Below are 6,000 nucleotides of genomic sequence, written 5' to 3'. Positions count from 1 at the left end.
GTGCTAGCGCTTCTGAAAGACTATGTCTCGGTCATCCGTCTTCTGAAACACCATGTAGTGCGAGAAACCAAATGGAGGCGATCGAGTCTTGTGGGGAAAAGTGCGGAAACCTCTGCAGAGTGTAATAAACTAATCATGGTTAGCGTGTCCCCGGTTATGGACATCTTGAGTATCTAGTACCTGGATTATCATTTGAATCTCAACATGTTACTCTAAATTAATTTTGTTGGGTTATGTTTAATGATGATGCTTAATTGGGATTGAGAATGCTGTCAACCATTCTCAATGTTTAACAACCACCATGATAGTAATTAAATTTTATTCCTTTGAAGTAGAGAAAAATTGGCTTTACGCAAAACTGTAACCATAGAGCTTTCCACCAGCCAAATATGCATGTAGTATAGCTGTTTCATTCCATTACTCTCTATGTGTTACCTTGCCAGCATATTGTTGGAAATATGCCCTAGAGGCAATAATAAAAGGATTATTATTATATTTCTTTGTTCATGATAGTTGTCTTTTATTCATGCTATAACTGTATTATCCGGAAATCATAATACACGTGTGAATACATAGACCACAATATGTCCCTAGTGAGCCTCTAGTTGACTAGCTCGTTGTGATCAACAGATAGTCATGGTTTCCTGGCTATGGACATTGGATGTCGTTGATAACGGGATCACATCATTAGGAGAATGATGTGATGGACAAGACCCAATCCTAAGCATATCACAAAGGTCGGTTAGTTTGTTTGCTAGAGCTTTTCCAATGTCAAGTATCTCTTCCTTAGACCATGAGATTGTGTAACTCCCGGATACCGTAGGAGTGCTTTGGGTGTACCAAACGTCACAACGTAACTGGGTGACTATAAAGGTGCATTACAGGTATCTCCGAAAGTGTCTGTTGGGTTGACACGGATCGAAACTGGGATTTGTCACTCCGTGTTACGGAGAGGTATCACTGGGCCCACTCGGTAGTGCATCATCATAATGAGCTCAAGGTGGCCAAGTGTCTGGTCACGGGATCATGCATTACGGTACGAGTAAAGTGACTTGCCGGTAACGAGACTGAACGAGGTATTGGGATACCGACGATCGAGTCTCGGGCAAGTAACATACCGTCTGACAAAGGGAATAGTATACGGGGTTGCTTGAACCTTTGACATCGTGGTTCATCCGATGACAACATCGAGGAGGATGTGGGAGCCAACATGGGTATCCAGATCCCGCTGTTGGTTATTGTCCTGAGAGCACGGTCATGTCTGAATGTCTCCCGAACCCGTAGGGTCTACACACTTAAGGTTCGGTGACGCTAGGGTTATAAGGAAGACAAGTATGTGATTACCGAATGTTGTTCGGAGTCTCGGATGAGATCCCGGACGTCACGAGGAGTTCCGGAATGGTCCGGAGGTAAAGATTTATATAAGGAAAGTGGTTAAACGGACACCGGAAAGTTTCGGTGGCATACCGGTATTGTACCGGGGCCACCGGAAGGGTTCCGGGGGGTCCACCGGGTGGGGCCACCCCTCCCGGGGGGCCACATGGGCTGTGTGGGAGAGGGAGCCAGCCCCTAGTGGGCTGGGCGTGCCTCCCCACCTAGGCCCATGCGGCTAGGGCAAGGGGAGGGGAAACCCTAAAGGGGGCGCCCCCCTAGCTTGGGGGGCAAGCCACCCTTTTCCCTCTCCCTTTGGCCGCCGCCCCCCTCTAGGGTTTCCCCTAGAGGGCCGGCCCCCTTGCCCCTCTCCTCCTATATATAGAGGGGTGAGGGGAGGGCTGCTGTACACAACTCAAGGCGCAGCCCCTCCCCTCCCCAACACCTCTCCTCCTCCATACGTGCTTGGCGAAGCCCTGTCGGAGTACTTCTGCACCAACTACACCACGCCGTCATGCTGCCGTTGGAGCTGCCTTCCTCAACCTCTCCTTCCTCCTTGCTGGATCAAGACGGAGGAGACTTCGTTCGTCCCGTACGTGTGTTGAACGCGGACGTGCTGTCTGTTCAGCACTTGGTCATCGGTGATCCGAATCACGACGAGTACGACTCCATCATCACCATCCCCTTGAATGCTTCCGCACTCGATCTACAAGTGGTATGCAGATGCAAACTCTTCCCCTTGACTCGTTTCTTAGATGAACTCATAGATGGATCTTGGTGAAACCGTAGGAAATTTTTTAATTTTCTGCAACGTTCCCCAACAGTGGCATCATGAGCTAGGTCTATGCGTAGTTCTCTTTGCACGAGTAGAACACAATTTTGTTGTGGGCGTGGATCTTTTCAACTTGCTTGCCGCTACTAGTCTTATCTTGCTTCAGCGGTATTGTGGGATGAAGCGGCCCGGACCAACCTTACACGTACGCTTACGTGAGACCGGTTCCACCGACTGACATGCACTAGTTGCATAAGGTGGCTGGCGGGTGTCTGTCTCTCCCACTTTAGTTGGAGCGGATTCGATGAAAAGGGTCCTTATGAAGGGTAAATAGAAGTTGACAAGATCACGTTGTGGTTATTCGTAGGTAAGAAAACGTTCTTGCTAGAACCCAATTGCAGCCACGTAAAAGATGCAACAACAATTAGAGGACGTCTAACTTGTTTTTGCAGCAATTGTCATGTGATGTGATATGGCCAGAAGTTGTGATGAATGATGAATGATATATTGTGATGTATGAGATCATGTTCTTGTAATAGGAATCACGACTTGCATGTCGATGAGTATGACAACCGGCAGGAGCCATAGGAGTTGTCTTTATTTTGTATGACCTGCGTGTCATTGAAGAACGCCATGTAAACTACTTTACTTTATTGCTAAACGCGTTAGTCATAGAAGTAGAAGTAGTCGTTGGCGTGACAACTTCATGAAGACACGATGATGGAGATCATGATGATGGAGATCATGGTGTCATGCCGGTGACAAGATGATCATGGAGCCCCGAAGATGAAGATCAAAGGAGCTATATGATATTGGCCATATCATGTCACTACTTTATATAATTGCATGTGATGTTTATTATGTTTTATGCATCTTGTTTACTTAGGACGACAGTAGTAAATAAGATGATCCCTTATAACAATTTCAAGAAAGTGTTCCCCCTAACTGTGCACCGTTGCTAAAGTTCGTCGTTTCGAAGCACCACGTGATGATCGGGTGTGATAGATCCTTACGTTCACATACAACGGGTGTAAGATAGTTTTACACATGCAAAAACACTTAGGGTTAACTTGACGAGCCTAGCATGTACAGACATGGCCTCGAAACACGGAGACCGAAAGGTCGAACACGAGTCGTATGGAAGATACGATCAACATGAGAATGTTCACCGACGATGACTAGTCCGTCTCACGTGATGATCGGACACGGCCTAGTCGACTCGGATCGTGTAACACTTAGATGACTAGAGGGATGTCTAATCTAAGTGGGAGTTCATCCAATAATTTGATTAGATGAACTTAATTATCATGAACTTAGTCTAAAACCTTTTGCATAATATGTCTTGTAGATCAAATGGCCAACACTCATGTCAACATGAACTTCAACGCGTTCCTAGAGAAAACCAAGCTGAAAGATGATGGCAGCAACTATACGGACTGGGTCCGGAACCTGAGGATCATCCTCATAGCTGCCAGGAAACAATATGTCCTAGAAGGACCGCCAGGTGACGCTCCCGTCCCAGAGAACCAAGAAATTATGAATGCTTGGCAGTATCGTGCTGATGATTACTCCCTCGTTCAGTGCGGCATGCTTTATAGCTTAGAACCGGGGCTCCAAAAGCGTTTTGAGCATCACGGAGCATATGAGATGTTCGAGGAGCTGAAACTAGTTTTCCAGGCTCACGCCCGGGTCGAGAGATATGACATCTCCGACAAGTTCTATAGTTGTAAGATGGAGGAAAATAGTTCTGTCAGTGAGCACATACTCAAGATGTCTGGGTTGCACAACCGTATGACCCAGCTGAATATTAACCTCCCTGATGAGGCAGTCATTGACAGAATCCTTCAGTCGCTCCCACCAAGCTACAAGAGCTTTGTGATGAACTACAATATGCAGGGGATGGTAAAGACCATTCCTGAAGTATTTTCTATGCTGAAGTCAGTAGAGGTTGAAATCAAGAAAGAACATCAAGTGTTGATGGTCAATAAGACCACTAAGTTCAAGAAGGGCAAGGGTAAGAAGAACTTCAAGAAGGACGGCAAGGAGGTTGCCGCGCCCGGTAAGCCAGTTGCCGGGAAGAAGTCAAAGAATGGACCCAAGCCTAAGACTGAGTGCTTTTATTGCAAGGGGAAGGGTCACTGGAAGCGGAACTGCCCCAAATACTTAGCGGATAAGAAGGCCGGCAACACTAAAGGTATATTTGATATACATGTAATTGATGTGCACCTTACCAGTACTCGTAGTAACTCCTGGGTATTTGATACCGGTGCCGTTGCTCATATTTGTAACTCACAGCAGGGGCTGCGGAATAAGCGGAGACTGGCGAAGGACGAGGTGACGATGCGCGTCGGGAATGGTTCCAGAGTCGATGTGATCGCCGTCGGCACGCTACCTCTACATTTACCCACGGGATTAGTTTTGAACCTTAATAATTGTTATTTAGTGCCAAGTTTGAGCATGAACATTGTATCTGGATCTCGTTTAATATGAGATGGCTACTCATTTAAGTCTGAGAATAATGGTTGTTCGATTTATATGAGAGATATGTTTTATGGTCATGCTCCGATGGTCAATGGTTTATTCTTAATGAATCTCGAGCGTAATACTACACATATTCATAGCGTGAATACCAAAAGACGTAAAGTTGATAACGATAGTCCCACATACTTGTGGCACTGCCGCCTTGGTCACATTGGTATCAAGCGCATGAAGAAGCTCCATGCTGATGGACTTTTAGAGTCTCTCGATTATGAATCATTTGACACATGCGAACCATGCCTCATGGGCAAGATGACCAAGACTCTGTTCTCCGGAACAATGGAGCGAGCAACCAACTTGTTGGAAATCATACATACCGATGTGTGCGGTCCAATGAGTGTTGAGGCTCGCGGAGGATATCATTATGTTCTCACTCTCACTGATGACTTGAGTAGATATGGGTATGTCTACTTAATGAAACACAAGTCTGAGACCTTTGAAAAATTCAAGGAATTTCAGAATGAGGTAGAGAATCAACGTGACCGAAAGATAAAATTCCTACGATCAGATCGTGGAGGAGAATACTTAAGTCACGAATTTGGTACACACTTAAGGAAATGTGGAATCGTTTCACAACTCACGCCGCCTGGAACACCTCAGCGTAACGGTGTGTCCGAACGTCGTAATCGCACTCTATTAGATATGGTGCGGTCTATGATGTCTCTTACCGATTTACCACTATCATTTTGGGGATACGCTCTAGAGACAGCTACATTCACTTTAAATAGGGCACCGTCTAAATCCGTTGAGACGACACCGTATGAATTATGGTTTGGGAAGAAACCTAAGCTGTCGTTTCTAAAAGTTTGGGGATGCGATGCTTATGTCAAGAAACTTCAACCTGAAAAGCTCGAACCCAAGTCGGAAAAATGCGTCTTCATAGGATACCCTAAGGAAACCATTGGGTATACCTTCTACTTAAGATCCGAGGGCAAGATCTTTGTTGCCAAGAACGGATCCTTTCTGGAAAGGGAGTTTCTCTCGAAAGAAGTAAGTGGGAGGAAAGTAGAACTCGATGAAGTACTACCTCTTGAACTGGAAAGTAGTGCAGCCTAGGAAAATGTTCCTGTGATGCCTACACCAACTGAAGAGGAAAATAATGATGATCAAGGTACTTCGGATCAAGTTGCTACTAAACTTCGTAGGTCCACAAGGACACGTTCCGCACCAGAGTGGTACGGCAACCCTGTCCTGGAAATCATGTTGTTAGACAACGGTGAACCTTCGAACTATGAAGAAGCTATGGCGGGTCCAGATTCCAACAAATGGCTAGAAGCCATGAAATCTGAGATAGAATCCATGTATGAAAACAAAGTATG

This window comes from Triticum dicoccoides, chromosome 7A, assembly GCF_002162155.2.
Source record: "Triticum dicoccoides isolate Atlit2015 ecotype Zavitan chromosome 7A, WEW_v2.0, whole genome shotgun sequence".
In the NCBI taxonomy this organism is placed as follows: domain Eukaryota; kingdom Viridiplantae; phylum Streptophyta; class Magnoliopsida; order Poales; family Poaceae; genus Triticum; species Triticum dicoccoides.
This window is presented reverse-complemented; position numbering follows the sequence as displayed.